The 17,088-nt window shown below is 33.3% G+C and overlaps 1 protein-coding gene across 2 annotated transcripts in view; it reads left to right on the top strand.

Annotated features, from left to right (window-relative positions):
• LOC109595403 (neurogenic locus Notch protein) overlaps nucleotides 1–17,088 on the top strand; it is a 98,548-nt gene that overhangs the window by 19,477 nt on the left and 61,983 nt on the right. The gene's annotated exons all lie outside the window — the stretch shown is intronic.

The raw sequence follows: 17,088 nt of genomic DNA, 5'->3' as shown, positions 1-17,088 counted from the left end.
ACAGAAATATTGAAATTAGAGTGACTTGTGGTTTCAAATTTTGAAAACTTTGTTTCTACTTAGACATATTTTAAAAAATAGTAAAATTAATTAGATTTATTGATATGAATAATTTTTTAATATGCTGAACCTAAAATTTTATTTTAATAAATATTTTCTACAGTAAATATTTTAATATATGACATATTTAATAACTGTTTGTATTTTCTTCATTATTTTTCCAAAAATCCAAATTCTCAACTTGAATAAAAAAATATATAAAATCTTTACTATATAGAAAAATATTTAACTTTTTATATTTTGTTATTATTTTTTTTTTGAACTCATTTTACTTTTTAATATAATTAAATAATTACATTCCTTTGAAATTTCTCAAATTTAGAATGAAATTTTAAGCAAAATTTTAAAAATCATATTTTTATTAAAATATTCGTAAAATTATTTTTTATTTTCCCAAACTTGTAGTGTCAAATTTTGAAAATTTCGTTTTTATTTAGACATTTTTTAAAATGCGATATTTTAATATTCCGAATTTTTTTATGTTAATAAATATTTTACACAAGTAAATATTTTATTTTTTCTTCATATGCTTGAAATGATCAAAATTTTAATTTAATTAATTTTAATCATTTTGAAATTCTCAAATTTTTCAGAAAAATTTTTTTCAATATTCTATTTTGGTTCAGATATTTATAAAAAAGAAGTAAAATTAATTAGATTTACTTATAAACTTCTTAAAATACTACAATTTAAAATTTTTATCCTAAAATCTCAATCGAAATGTACAATGTATTATTGCTAAAAATTGATAATTAGGCCAAAACTTATTGGTATTTATAAAAGGTGCATAAATAAAACAATAAAATTATTGGCAAAATGTTACACAAATAACTAAATTCTGACAATTTTTGATAATTAATTTTCTAACCAAGCTAAACTCATATTGTAATTGACGAGGACATATTTTATTAAAAAAAAATGTTATTACTGTTTTACTATCTACAAAATTAATTATATATCCAAGTAGATTGTAAAGTTATTTCATACATGTATTACCCTCCGGTTTTCCATTTTCTAGTTTATTTAATTATGATAATAGAACAAGGTTCAACTAACCACATATAAATCAAGCCATAGCTATAGATTAATTTCAAATTTAATAAGAGTAATTTGTTAATTAATCTATATATACCTCGGCAGTCAGCTCGTTAGGCGGAGGGAATTTTGCTTTTTTATTGTGAGAAACAGGAAGTCTTAAATCTGTGAATTTTAATGATAGTTTCTTCACCAGTTTATAATATAAACATAATTATTTAACCAATATTGTTTACGTACAAATTTCGACAGTCGTTCTGATTGAAAACAAACAATCGGGTCGATTCACACACAAATTTTTAACACTTTCTCCCATATTTTTAATAGAAACAGGAAGTTGTCGAATTAAGTTGTCTTTCTCAAAATACTATGCTATAATTTGTTTGTTTTAGGCCCTAAATTCTTACACTTACTGAGAAATTGCCGATTTCCTGCATTTTTTGTGAACCAAGAAGGATTTCCAATAAAATCAACATTATTTGCGGCAGAGTGTAATTTTCACATGACGACATTACCATACAATAAAATCCCAGTATGAAATCATAATGTAAAAAGCTAGTAACAATAGTACAATGTAATGATTTTAATATTAATGAATTATAGGCACAGTGCTCGATGTCCCAGCCCAATGGGGGGAGCAAACATGATTCTTAGTCACGATGATATAAGCGTTTTTTCGTTGATTTTTATGTTACGGGTTCACATCATTGTGGGGACCTCGTCCGGTAAAAGGACGAATATTTCAAAACTCACAGTAAGTGCGCTCACAAAGAACGCATTGTCTTGGATTGGGACGTCGTTAATTGATTTAATTGTCTCAAAAAAAATCCACTCTCCAATATTACGCCGGGTAATTAAAGCAAATTTACACAAGAGCTTAATAACAGATCTCATTCTCTCACACTAGTCACGATCTTGTTGTTGTTTATTTAGTGGATCGAAATTAATGCCGGCCATTGTTTCCCGCATGGAAAGTGAAAATATGAAAATTGTTCTCGAATGAAATTTGTTCGTACAACATTACAGGAGATTATTGTCCTGCTAAGTGCCGACACAAGTAATCCGTCCGAAAAACGAGTGCCGAGGCGCTTACAAAATCCCACGTCACCGGTTCTAAATGCACGGCCACAAAACACGATATTAGCACCCGAGAGCCACTTTAATGGGAAGGTCGCGAAAGATCCGAAAGATAATGACTGAAACCTACTTGACAATCCGGCCGATGTCTAAATGAGATCCCAATTAGCTGCTAACGTGCCACAAGTTTTATTCAGGCACGATTATCGACGCCGGTGATTTCTGGAGTTGATGGCGGCGGCAAATTGTCGACCGCGATGGTTAAAACACTGGCCGTATGTTAATTTCCTTTCTGGACAAAAATAATATTATAAAATGACGTCACAGAAATTGCTGCGAATTAGTATGGAGGTATCGTCGTCACTCCGGACGGTGCGTCTTGGACCGAAATTTAAATAGGGCCGAGCACAAGCACCGGTTTGTTGTTTGTTGTCCATTCGGTCGGGCCCTATCTCTGCTACACACTACTTGAAATCCGTCTTGAAACGACGATGAGTCCACATTAATCTTTTTAATGGAACGACTAAAACTGTTTTGATTGCCCATTCTCGAAAGGGTACATCATTTGTCAGATTGATTGAATTTTCAATTTAAATTCCGAGAATCAATAATGGGAGACAATGCCTCCATTATGCTTTTGATAATTCGATTGTTTTGTTGTACAGATTATTAGCAGTGATGGCTGGAATCATGAACTGGAATATTTTTAAAAAATCACTTTGGTTTAAAACATTTTCTATAATTTATGTTGTTTTTTACATAATTCTGATTAATTTTTAAATTTTTAATATTTTTGTGACATGACAATTTTTAAGAAATAATAATTTTTTTATTAATTGGGAAATCCAAATTCTCATCTTTTATAAAATATTTACAAAATCTTCTTTATTATGTAGAAAAATATCTAACTTTTTATATGTTGTTATTATTTTTTCTTGAACTCATTTTACTTTTTAATATATTCAAATAATTGCATTCCTTTGAAATATCTCAAATTTAGAGTGAAATTTTAAGTAAAATTTTAAAAATCATTTTTTATTCAAATATTGTTAAAATTATTTTTTTGTTATTTCAAATTTTGACGAAGAAAATAGTAAAATTTTTTAGAATTCAATATTTTAATATTCCGAACTTTTATGTATAATTTTCACCTGATAATTATCAAGATTTAAATATAAAATAATTGACAAGATCAACGAAAAGAAATACATGCATATTTAGCTAAATTTATACATTTTTACCTATTTATAAAAAAAAACAATTTAAAACGGTTTAACCACCCCATCACCCTAATCGTTTTGGTTTATGCGCTTCGACTTCTCACCAAACATTTGTTCCATTCCAAGAAACAACGATAAAAGGGTGCAATTATGGGCTGAAGGTAGGCGAAGGTGTTAATTGTTCCCTTTGGGTTTTTTGTCGAAACAGTAAAAAAGAACGACTAGTAAAAAAAAAGAACTAACAACTATGGCCACATTCCAGTTTAATTTCTAATATGCAAACTCGTTGCATTTGCATTTTTTACCTGCTCGTGCACCAGACGTTCTCATGTTAGAATTAAATATGCTAAATAACGTTTTTGCCGAAAACCCCTACATAATGTTTGCGGATTTTTGTGGCGGTCAGGCCTATAATTCAGATATTCTGTGTCGGAATGCATAATTTTTTAAATCTGATTCATTTTGCGGCTATAAATATATGACTGATGCTCATTTTATATTTATTTTATGCAAATCTATTTATGATAAAGTTTACAATAGTGTAGTCAAAAGTCCGCCTCTCTTGATAATTATTACAAGAACCATCAATAATTTAGGAATAAACCCTAATACCCATCTTTTGTGGGGCTATCGAATTTTTTAGTGATTAATACTGTTGATAGTTAGATGGTCTATACATTGTTATATTTAAAAATCAGTTTACGATTTCAATGTACATTGACATTAGTGTTAATCAAAATATGTCTTGCTTGATACATTTGTAAAGATTATTTTTTCTTTCTTGTGTAAAAACACAATTTCTCTAGTTTTTAGAAGCCAGTGTTATTTCTTGTGCAAAAGTGAAAGTAATTTTCACACATATATCATTTGCCGTTTCTGTCGGTTTGATCCGACAAAAGTGCGACTATTTAATCGGGCGTTGTTGTTCGGGGCATCGGATGCACGCCGAAATTATAACGCTGTATACATTAAGTCGTTGTCCTTTTTGCCAGACGCAAATTTATGCGCAATGCGGTCCATTCGGCTTGAGTTAACGCGTAAGTAAAGTGGCCGGGCATAAAAATCAAATTAAACTGACCCAAATTAAACATCTGCCGGGTCGAGTCGACGAATATGGAAGCGGAGGGCCCCTTCCTAATAACGAGTTTGTGCACCTATAACAATGTCGGATGTTAATTATTTTGATGCAGGACGGCTCATTATCCCTGCAGCAAAACAATGTTTGTGTATGTGCAGTTAAGTCCGCCATTGCCAAACGTTCGGCCAAATTGGCGGGCGAGAAAAATTGATGAAAAGGAATAGCGGAATCTCTGGACCCGTCCGGTGTCTTAATACGAATAATTTTTCGATTGTCGATAGTTAATGTTGGGCAGAATGCTTGCCAAATGTTCCACCAAGACTAATGATACCATGGGATAAACGTTGCTTTATTATTTGCATGCACTTATTTCGTTTTGAATTATAAACGTTAATTTTGTTTATTAACAGCAAGAATAATACATCAATTTGTGGTCATTAATCTAACAAAAGAATCAGAAGTAAATTGCCTATTATTTTTTGTATTAAAATAATTGTCTTTTAATTTACATGTTTAATTTAAACCTCCTGCATTGTGATAGGTACCACTAGAAAAAAATTCTAGGTCCTTAGAACTGAAAAAATAAACAACCCCAGTTTTTATCTCCTCTTCAGAATTATATCCTTAATTACCTATAAAAATGGACTGTGATAAAAATAAAAAATAGTCACATGGGGATATAACAGGACTAAGTGGGTGATGAGGTAGAACATCTCTTCGTTAATATTTTGAAGCTTCCTTTGAATTTAATGTCTCTATGATTAGGACTTACATGTAACAACATGATTAATAAAAGGCTTATTTGTCCTGTATGCAAAGAGAAAATTGATAATTTGTTCCACATTTTCATCAAATTCATTGCATGAATTAAATAGTATAGTAAAAAGCTTTCAAATAATATAAATAGTTTAATACAAAATTTTAAACTTATTTTAGTTTATAATAATATTCAGTAGTATTAAATGAAAAATAATTTCTCACAGAATTAGACTTCCTTCCATAAATAATTATTTTCTAATAACACCTCTTGTTCTTTGAATAATGTATAATGCATTACGTAATTAACTCATATGGTCTTACTTATTTGGTATAGTTTTTGATAAGGAGCCTTGATCACACGTTTATATACATATTTTCCAACTTTCTATTTTTTAAAAAATCATTACTTGGCATTGGTAATGTATAATTAAAAATACCTGTTTAAGCATTATTGAAACGAAGTAATGCAATGAATTTATCTTACATATATGTATATAATGATAGGCTGTTAAGACACTTTCATCTATTATGTATAATTATAAGGTTGGCGCGTCTATTAATTATCAATTGGTAGTGTTTCATGGAAGGATTACGCTTCGTTGTGAACCCACATAAACGTCGAATTCGGTTTTCAACGACGAGCATTTTTAGTACCAGTTAAATACGCATTAATAACACTTGTGAAATTTGCTGGTTTGTGCCAGATGTTGCGGGATTAGCCACAATTCATTTTACATCTAAATATATCATCGTCATCGTTGAATGTTTGTTCGTCACTTGCTCTCCAAGCAAACATCCCTAAGACAATGGTCATACGAATCCTTTGTTTGTGTATGCATACAATTTCGAGTTTCGAGTTTGGTTTTTTTCTTTTACCTGAGCTCGCAGACTTTGTGTGTACGGATTTGTGTTAATATTTACTTACCACGAGCGCTAAGCGACTTTTAACACCACCACCAGGTAGAGGCGGCAGTTTCCTGAAATAACGTACCGATTGGTATCTGTCCTTTGGCTTTTGGAAGTAACATGGCTTCGACCACAGTTATGACAAGATTAACATCTAAATTGTTTTCGAGATTTTCATAATCACTTTGGACGGCTACGACAAATCAAGAGCGGACTAGATGGAATTAAGATAAATTCCGGTGCAGTTCCACTGTTAAAACTGTTACAAATTGATGGACATCTCACTCGAGTCATAAACGAAATTGTTCGTACGTGTCGTTGTTTTTTTACCGCAATTACATATTTATGCCATTCGGTAGAAACGGTGCTAAAATTAAATGACACGGAAAACGGAAGGCATGTTTTATTAATTCTTGCCCCGCAAAAAGAAAAATATATTAAATATGACTTTCACCGAGTACCCAACGTATCGTTTATTAATTTAGTCGGAAATCGAGAGCGAAATAAATTTCCTGTGCGACACTGCGTGAGTATATTTCAAGAAGAGACGGGCATTAATGGCACCGGTAAATTAATAACATTTTAATCTCGATGAATTTTCGAGGATGATGCATGATATTAATGCGTTTCCCATGATTAAAAACTTCATTTAAAATTCAAAAATTTAACTTTACGAGACGCAGCCACAGACGCGTACACAAATATTAATCGTTTGTTTCATTATTGAGGATTGTCGCCGGAGTCATGAATATTTATCCACCGGAGTGGATTGGTTGTTCAAATAGTTTATGGGTATTAATTTAAATGCGACAATTGACAACAAATAACGGGCTCCTACATTCGCAATTAATATACAGCAATTAGTGTTGAATGTAAACATGAGATTTAATCGTGTACAAGACATATCAATAACATTCCTGTTTTAATGTTTTCATTTGGGAACTTAGCGCCTCGTCCGTGTGAACGGATATGGATATTTTTGATGGACGATGATAAAAAAAATCCGTTATGTAAGTTTTATGGTAAATTTTTTATTATATAACGAAATATTTTGCATGAAAGACCACTTTGTCTTTGTATGCGGGCGCTATTTAACGCACTTTCAGCGTTTCGGTCACTTTTATCTGATTTACATGCCGATTTTGGAATAGTTAAGCCGTTTACAGATGTGGTAGATAAAACTGAACGGAATAACAATAATCCTCGCGGCCCGATTTTATTATTCAAAGAACGTTATCGACGAATAATTTCACGGTCCGGGCAGGGATTCCCGAAATATAATGCGATTACTCGCTTCAATGGGCAACGACAAAGTGACAATTAATGGACAATAAGAATGGTTTCCTTTCGATTGCGTCCTTCGAGTTAGGAGTTGGTTAAAACACATTTAAGATGGGAACACCCCTGTAACTTTTTTATTTTTGACTCCATTTTTATGGCTAATTGCTCAAAAGGCTGTTTATGACATCACATTTTTCAAGGAATAAAGTCTCAGCTTCTTAGTATATTCACTAAAGATATTTCTTATATAATAATTTTCATATTTTACACTATAATTTTATTAGAAATATTTTTTTATATGAAAATGTCCACCAATTTATGACTGAAAAATTACTCGGTAAAAGATCCTTTATTGTCTGTTAATTATTTTATAACATACATTAATTTATTTCACAATTTATTCTATAATTTATCGACATGAATAAAGTCTCAAAGTTTCTTAGTATATTCACCAAAGATATTTCTTAAAATATTTTTCATATTTTACTGTATAATTTTAGTTAATTTTATTATTATTTTTTTTATATAAAAATGTATTCACCAATTTTTAACTGAAAAATTACTCAGTATTAAGATCCTTTATTGTCTATTAACTATTTTATTTCACAATTTATTCTATCGACAGTAATTTGTGTTCTATATGTACATTTTATTTTTAGTAGTTTGCTTTAAATTTGGGTGTATGAAAAATTACTAAAAAGTTGGTAGGAAATAGTGGGTTCCTCTTCCAACAATTTATTGACCAATTTCCATACTTCCATAGTAATAAACTGAAAGCCTCGAAGTTGAACAACAAATTGGGGTATATTATATCTTTTGAGCTATAAATAAAAAAGTTGATGGGGTGTTTCCATCTTAAATGGGCTTAACTCTATGAATGGTCACCCTCTAGTCATACAATTGTCGGAACTGTGTCCGTTATGTAAGCCACGGCGATTTATATTTATAAAATCCATTAGAAGCCACATTTGTAAAATTTAATTGCCTGAAAAAGCCGACTTTATTAGGCAACAAGTCAATAAAAATTCATCAGGTCCAAAGAAAATGGTAAGTCAGCCTTGATAAAAACGGCGTTGCTGATCATACATTATTCAAAAAAGCCATATTATAACACAATAAGTCTCGCGAACTTAAACAAAGAAACCAGTTAACCCCTTACGTGGCCGATAGATGCGAACGTTGCTGGAAATGAATTGCACATTCCATTTGCCTTAAACAAATTGATATTAGCAAGCAACAAAGTGAATCAATTAAACGCTCGAGCATCTGGCCGCTGCGCACAATTTTCCTTTGGCAGCGAACTCGCTGAGTAATTTCATGAACATTACGATAATCAATTATTGAGCCCGATCTGAAGCAGATTGCCCAACGAACACCATTTGAACCCTTCCATTACACGAACCCGATCTGATCATATCTAAAGAGCTTTCGCGGACCGTTCGCCACTTTAACGTGGGGCTACTGGATTCTCTTAGATGTAATGATCTGGCTCATATTTTTATTAATTAGTCACCGGCTTCCATTATGCGGATGCGGTGCACAAAAACCCCGATTTACTAGGTGTGGTGATGGGAAAAATGAACAATCAAGAAAACCATTAAATTACCATAACTGGTGTAATTGGGTTGATTTAAAATTATAATTCGTCTGGATACCATTATTTTTATCTTCAGTGATTATTCAATTACCACGAAGTTATTTCGTTATCGATATTTTTATATATGATAAAATACTATAAAATCATAACATCTTTCTGCTTCTTGCACATTTCCAAATTAAATAATATCTACCCTACAAGACAGGATTGGAATTGGGGGCTAAGTCACTTATAGTTTCAATTCTATTCTTTTCTCCAGACCTAAAAGTTACGTTTCTTCTTTACGAACGACTGATTTTAATATATACATAATATTTTTCTTCCTCATACAAGCATACTAATGAATTCATTTCTCATAACTACCTCTGGCCTTCAAGTTAATGTTTTAACATAATGAGATTATCGTTCTATTTCTGCACTTTCCGCTTCTTCGTTACCAATTTCTTGTTCACGAACCACTGATTTATCCGATATCAATGTAGAAGTAGATAGATGTATGTATTTATAACATCTTTTTTGATCAAATGAAATACTAATAAAGTCTTAAATTACTTCTAGTCTACAAGATAATGACTTATGATTGGAACCTGAGACATTATCCGTTTTAATTCTATTCCTTCTATTTCTGATTTATCTCATGGTAATCTAGGGTGTTAATCAGGATAAACTTATAATTTATTTGTTCCTCATAAAAGAAATTAATGAATTAGTCCCTCATAATTAATTCAACACGTCCAATTCAAATGATGAACTTCATGTGCGACAAAAGTCCTGGACAATTCCACCGACTCGAATCACATGTTAAATTAAAATTGTGGACATTGATAGACGAGTAATTACATCGACAAGACATAATCTCGACTGGTTATCTGAAACCCCTCGCTAATTATCGAAAACTCTTGTGGCATGCTACGGGTGCATTGGAGGTGCAGTAATACCCATAAGAAGGAACACGTTAACGCATCGGAGGGGAGAATAAGCTTCTCACAAGGATCCGATGACAAGACCGCAACCCTTCTTTCCTTCTTTCCTCATCCTCTGCGGTTTCGTGCCCCGGCTACGTGCTTATTAGCATTTATTTTTAATACAGCGTCACCGACGAAGAAATTGTGGCTTATTGAGTGCGTCATTTACATATTAGTATAAATAAAAATGCGCTGCCACGGTTTGCCCACATAATTTATGCGTGCGAGGTTTTAAGTTCTTGCGTTGCTCTCTTGCATTTATTCATTACCGATTGTGTTGCTGCGGTTGGTTTTCGGTGCGTATATAAAAATTTCATATGGTGGTGGTTACGTGATACGTAGTAATCTCCAATTTAAATTATAACCGAGCTATCGGGCAATGTCCATCTTAATTGTTTTATTGTTGCAAGTGCTAGCTGGTCGCTCGGCTCGAAGACAACGATTCTGAATCATTACATCGAGATATCGAGCCACTTGCCGGTGCATTTTCCTGCTATCTCGCGGCCGTCTTGGGCATACTGTACATTCGCTCGCCACATATGGGAGAATTAATCTATCTCGGCATTTTTTTGTCCGCTTCTAGGAACGCGAAGCAAGCAATAAAAAATGTTAAGTAGTCTACAAAAACGATAAACATGCACATGATATACATAGTTGTGCGTAGTGCTGCCACAAATAGAACCGATTGCTCTCTATCATGTAAATGGTTTTTCTGCTTTCCTGCCTCCGTCCGTTGCAATGGAACTAAATTTACCATCATACATTATTAAATATCAAATTACGCTGCCACGTTGATCTAACGGAGAAGCGGAAGTCCAACGAATTGTCTTGTACTAGGAATGTAGTGGAAGTACGATTATCAAACGCATCAACAGTGGCAATTCAGTTTGGAAATGATGCAACCAATGTTTGGATTTACATAGTCGGTCCGACATTATTTGTCCGACAGGCGGAAAGAATATAGAATATGTTATCAGGCCGCGTATTTACATTAAACCTGTCAACGTAAATTCCGCGATAAATCAGCGTCGGACCGATTAAAAATCGGCACGTCGGAATCGGCGACGAGACTAATGCCATCCGATGCGATGCCGGAATGCGCGGAGCCGGTCCGCCCTTCCTTCAGACGTCCCGTCCTATCTCAGATGTTCATCCTACACAATGGCAAGCCGAGATATCACCTACATCCGACTGGAGCGACCCCGTGGAAATCTGCATCGGCTCGAAATTCGTGACTGGAATTAACTTCTCACATCGGACAATTGCTACTTTAAATAAATGAATTCCGCGCAAAATGTCACCCGTACATTTCCTGTACCGTGGCACCACGGTCCCGACACTATTACATAACTCAAATAATTGGACATTTTTACCGGACGGCCGCAAACTATGTGCAGATCGCGCGGTTGCGATCTCCGGACTGCACGACAATGGTTTAAGACTGGGAGCCGGCCAATTATCCGTTTCAATTTTGTTCATTCCATCTCTACGTAGTCAGATCTTGGAACTCATGTTTCTTGTTATCCGGCACCGATCTGGGGATCAACAAGTGGATCTTCAGAACTTCTTTCTTCCTCGTATGGGACGTTAATGAATTTATCATACTAATTAAGTCCGCATATTCAAATTAAATGATCTGCAACTTTCAAGATAATGCTTCATGATTGGGCGATGGGCCATTATCCGTTCATTTCTGTTATTTTCACCTCTTTGTTGCTAGAAGTAAATCATATGAGACTTTAATGAATTATTTTCTCATATATAAATTAACGTTTAAATTAAACGATCAGGGGCTGAGCTACTATCCCTTACAATTCTGTTCCTTTCACATCTTACCAACCACCGATTTATTTGGTACCAATGTCTTTCTTAAATGAGATATTAATGAATTATTTCCTTACAATTAAAACGACACGTCCAAATTAAGTGATTTTGTGATTTCACGGCTGTGCTTTAAGACTGGAAGCTGAGAAATTATCCGTTTCAACTTCATCCTTTCCACCTGTTCATCACTAGATCTCCAAACTCATGTACCGATATATCCAAGATCAATCTAGTGTATCAACAAGTGGATGCTCATAACATCTTCCTTCCACGTACGAGACGTTAATGATTTTTTTCTTCCACAATTAAATCGACACGTCCAAATTAAATGGCCGTCAACCGATCCACATTAACCCAAATATCGTTTCGAGAAACAATTAATCCGACACAATGGGCATACGAAAGGCCGTTCGTGGCGGCCCGCCGTACGTTTTCAGGCCCGGTAATAGACTCCAAGTGGTTTTACAAGTGGCTCCGCTGGAAATTGGACCTTAAGGTGTGTTTACATTCCGTCGTCGGTTCCGTTTCACTACGGCCCACGTGCAAGACATATGTGCGACGAACCGTCGACCGGCGGACCTACATGCTGTTCATATTTTCTGAGATCTACCATCCACATATGCACGTAATATATTTCGGTTTTTTTTAATCCTCGAGGAAATGGTGGGTTTTGTATGGGTAATTAGATGGGCATGTTTACCGCCAATTTTTATTTCGACGTTTTTTTACGACATGGACATTATGGATAATCATCTTTTCGGATTTCGATGTCCAGAAGCTCGAACATTAAATCCCACGGAGCAAGTTTTTAAACCCATTAAATTGTCATATTTCTTGTTGTTATGGTTTGACTAAGAAACAATACTTCCACCTAAAACAACCAGTCAAACATCATCGAATTTTATCACTTGATCATCAACAGTTGGCATCTATAATCAATTAAATGAAAATATTAAAATTTATAATAGTCAACCAATTAAAAAAAATTAAGGTAATTTGATATTCAACATTTATATACCACGGTCATAAAACTGGTGACCATATTATAATGGAAACTTTTATTACCCCGAAATTTATGATATGATGCAAGTATTGCTGAGTGCTTCGATACGTTTTTGTTGTTGTTAAACGATTTAGGATATGGTTAATAATTGTACGTTAAGTGTCGATATTAATTTGCCCTCCAGAAATGTGCCCCGGGGACAGACGAAACGATTTTCGTGTGCAGAAAGCGTATACATAAGAACGAGCACAACATGTGCCGTTTTCGATGCCGTGCAATAACGCAGGATGGCAAAAAAAGGAATTGTAATTTAACATATGCAATTATAGAGTTTATTGTCAATGGGAATTGATTATAATTACGCTCCTTTAATAAATAAACACTTTTTATGGGGGAATGTCTTACGATCAAGGCACTTTCTTTGAATGGTCTTATCATCTCACCTTGAGCATATGAATGGGTTTCATTCATTCACCAGGTTTTTTCCACATTCGATATTAAATGTTCATGCATGTGACAATGTTGCGACGGTTGAGGTAAAAACGGATGTAATACGTCACTTTTTATGTTTATTTGTTATTGACATAAACAACAAATCAAACAATTGGGACAATAAGGAACTGAAATAAAAATTAAAACTGTAAATGCATTCAATTTACTTAAAACTTAACGTTTCAGACAGTTTTATACCATTTTAGGAAAAGAAAAAGGGCGAAGATTTACTCGACTCTGTCCATAAAATATCGTTTAAATATTTAATTGATTTTACAATTATACTAGAACTATTAAAATGTATTAAAAGTTTATATTCATTCGGTTTATTGATTCTTAAAACTTATAGTTTTCTATAAAAATTATGTATAATTTACAATTAGTTGTAACTAATAGGATTATTTGCTTTTACTGAATCCATTAAAACTGTTAGTGCCATAATTAAGAAACAAACATAATATAAGTTACATCTTTCTAAATAAACAAATAAAAATTAGTTGGGGCTGACTGTTCGATTGATTGAGGAACGGTATGTGATTTTCAAAGCGGCTATCTATTAATTATGCAGCAGGCCAATTAATGGGTCCAGTGGCGGCATAATTAACACGCATGTAATTATAATATTTTTAAAAAATATTCGTATTATCAGAGGTGAAACGAATAACCAGTTTCCAAGCCGCTTTTCTCTTTTCGTCGTTTACGACCAATACTCGCTAATTTATGGAGACTAGATTTCATCAAAATGTGTTCTTATATGAAATAATAAAATTAATGTTCAATCAATTTTATGGCCAGATAAGATCAAGGCCTTCCACCGAGGAGAGAATTATTTTAATGGGTGTTAGGTAAATGTAAATTACTTGCGGTACATAGGAACCTCAATTAAAACTAGTTAATATCGTTTACATGAGTTGTTCGTTCCACATTTTTTAATTCCGCAATATGTACTCTTACAATATGTGACATAGCAGTGGTCAGGCCGCATTGATTTCTGAGTAAATTATTAAAAATGAAAACAAAAATTTGAATATGTTGATCAGCATCATTTAAAACTATAAAATAAATGAATTCATGATTGAGACATTCATTGATATCTCTAGTTTCGCTGAAGAACCTCCAAAGTATGTGGTTGCAGTCCTTTTTCTTTCTACAATGATGTGTGATGAGATATTTAACTGACCATTATTCGGATTTGTCAGTTGTGATTCCATTCTATATCTCAAAACTCTTCACTGCTTTAATCTTTAATGACGTTATGGTAACTCAAACCAAATTGGTTGGCAAATGGCGTCCAGGATGAAAATTTCGATTAGTCGAATTTTCCCTGCCTCAGGTAAACTCCTCGATACAAATTATCGATTGATCAGAATAATGCCGAAAACTCCCATAATTTACTGTATAGTGTTTATACAATCACAATATCTTAAATTCTAAATGGAAGTACATTTTACTAAGGGTTTTTTCAATTAAAAGGCTTAAATGCAGCCCCTACAATGGTAATGCTTGAAAATATTGACAAAGCTAATCTGGAATAGTTTAATAGCAGCTTTTTTTGTCAGTCAAGTCAAAATAAAAAATTCATTCGCTAAACACAAATAACTGTCATTTTTACATTAATAATTAATAATATAATTAATAATGTAATTAATTATTAATTAATTAATAATTAACATCATTAATTAATTAATATTAATAAAACTATACATAATAATATTTTTAGCAGTATCATTTGTAATATTTAGTTTAAAGCACTATACATGATGAATACACAATTATAACTTTCTATAGGTATCTTGATAAGTTCAATTTTTGTTTTGTGACAAATCGTGATTTGAGTTATCAAAGTTTGACTGCAATTGTTTCTCCAACAAACATTTGAAATGAATGAAATAATCCTGAACTATCTGCTTTAAATGATTTTAACACACAAAATGTTTTGTCGTAGAAAGCTGGACCACTGATCTATGTGTTCCATTTTCTATTTCTGAGTATATATTCGAAAACTATTCAAGAAAAATCAGCGTTGCGTGTTTAAAGCCGGTGCCGGGTTTTAAATAATAATCCATCTCCCGAAGATAAAATCTCATTAAGGCGATTCCGAGATGAATCTGAGTGGAAAGAATGTCACTCTGAATGTGTAGGTTATGTAAATTCGATGCAAATTTTCGCAACGTAATTACGGCACATTCGTTATTTTTGATTGCCTTTCATTATTTCGAGTATCAGCTCGAGACCTGCAATTTATCGCCGTACTCTCAGCTAATTATCCACCTCTATCGGCCGATTGGTTTTCTCGTCTAATTAAAATTAACTAAGCCCGCGTATCAACAATCGATGATTTATTCGCGCCATCTTTTTATATGAAACAGAATACGACATATTTAATTACCAATATGAAATTTAATATTAATAATCCGCGTTCGTATCGGCCGCTTCTCCTTTTTCCCCCCAGAAACAAGTATTCCTGTCGTGTTTCTTGTGTGTGTGACTTAATTATGCGGCGTTAAGTGAATTGGACACGCAAAATGTTAGACGATGCACTTTTATTTTTGTTTTTGTTGTTATTAATTGCGGTGCGCAACGTCTTCGGTTTTATGAGCGTTAGTAGGTCTGACGTTACAAGGATACACCGAACCTTTTCTCGTGTATCCCACAATTAGCCGCACAAAAGGAGCGCAATACCTCGGCAACGTATGTTTCGTGAACGGGTTGCGAAATATGGCAAATCAATTAATATCTTCGTGTAATAGAGTACGAAGTATAATCGGGATCATGTTTGCTGTCAGATATTGGTGGTCTACTTCCCAAGGATGTTGCTACCGTTGCACCATTGCACAACTTCGGATTGGTGTAACTTCTCTCACTGCCACGGTGTCGAAAATTTGATCAATCTTTTCGGTTAACTACCGGTTTCCCGTACGTTTTTGCCCGTATTTATAAACTTAATGTGCATCTCTGTTTTTACCATAATTATTTGGTCGTGTCACGAAATTACCCGTTGTTTCGGGACCGTTTCGCAACCGAGGTGTTTTTCAAGCGTCAACGCCACCGATGCTGTATCGGACGACGCAGAATTGCCGGTATGCACTAAGTGGGTAATTGGTCGAATTATCAATCTTTCTCCGTCCACTTTTTCGCGCCGAATTGGACGCCGAATATTGCTTTCGGTAGAATTCCATCGGTGAACGAGAACGAATTCACCCCGGCCATCTGACGCGGTCAATGAAACCGAAACACCCGGCCCGAAAACGTTACGTACAAACAAAACAAATTGTGTCCATTCACGCACACCGAACGGCGTTTCTTAGACTCGATCTCGGTACTCATTGATGTGGCTCGATTTAACGCTTTCCAATCTGGGAATATTTAAATCAATTATCGGTCCAATTGATCATTAAATTGTACTATATCTGTGAATAAAAAATATAAGTTTTGTACAAATTTAATTTAAAAAATATTTATACATTAATGATTTAAATTTGTATTTGAAAGAAATTTGATTTTTCATCTCAGAAACTAAGAATAAAAATACAATTTTAGTTTCACCCTGCATAATTTTAAACAAGATTTAAAAAATATAATCTAGTATCAAAAATAATTTTAATAATTTTTTATTATCTTAATTTAATTTAATTTAATTTGTAATTTACAGTTTAATAATTTAATGAAAAAAGACTTTTTATTTATTTGTATTTTTATACAGTTTTGATAACTCGTTTTTTTTTGGGAAATCATGTCATAAAAAACTACTTTTGAAATATTAATAGATTAATAAATCAATTTTTTTTGTG

This window comes from Aethina tumida, chromosome 3 (assembly GCF_024364675.1).
Source record: "Aethina tumida isolate Nest 87 chromosome 3, icAetTumi1.1, whole genome shotgun sequence".
Classification (NCBI taxonomy): domain Eukaryota; kingdom Metazoa; phylum Arthropoda; class Insecta; order Coleoptera; family Nitidulidae; genus Aethina; species Aethina tumida.
The sequence above is the reverse complement of the archived record's forward strand: the minus strand, read 5'-3'. Positions and strand labels throughout refer to the sequence as shown.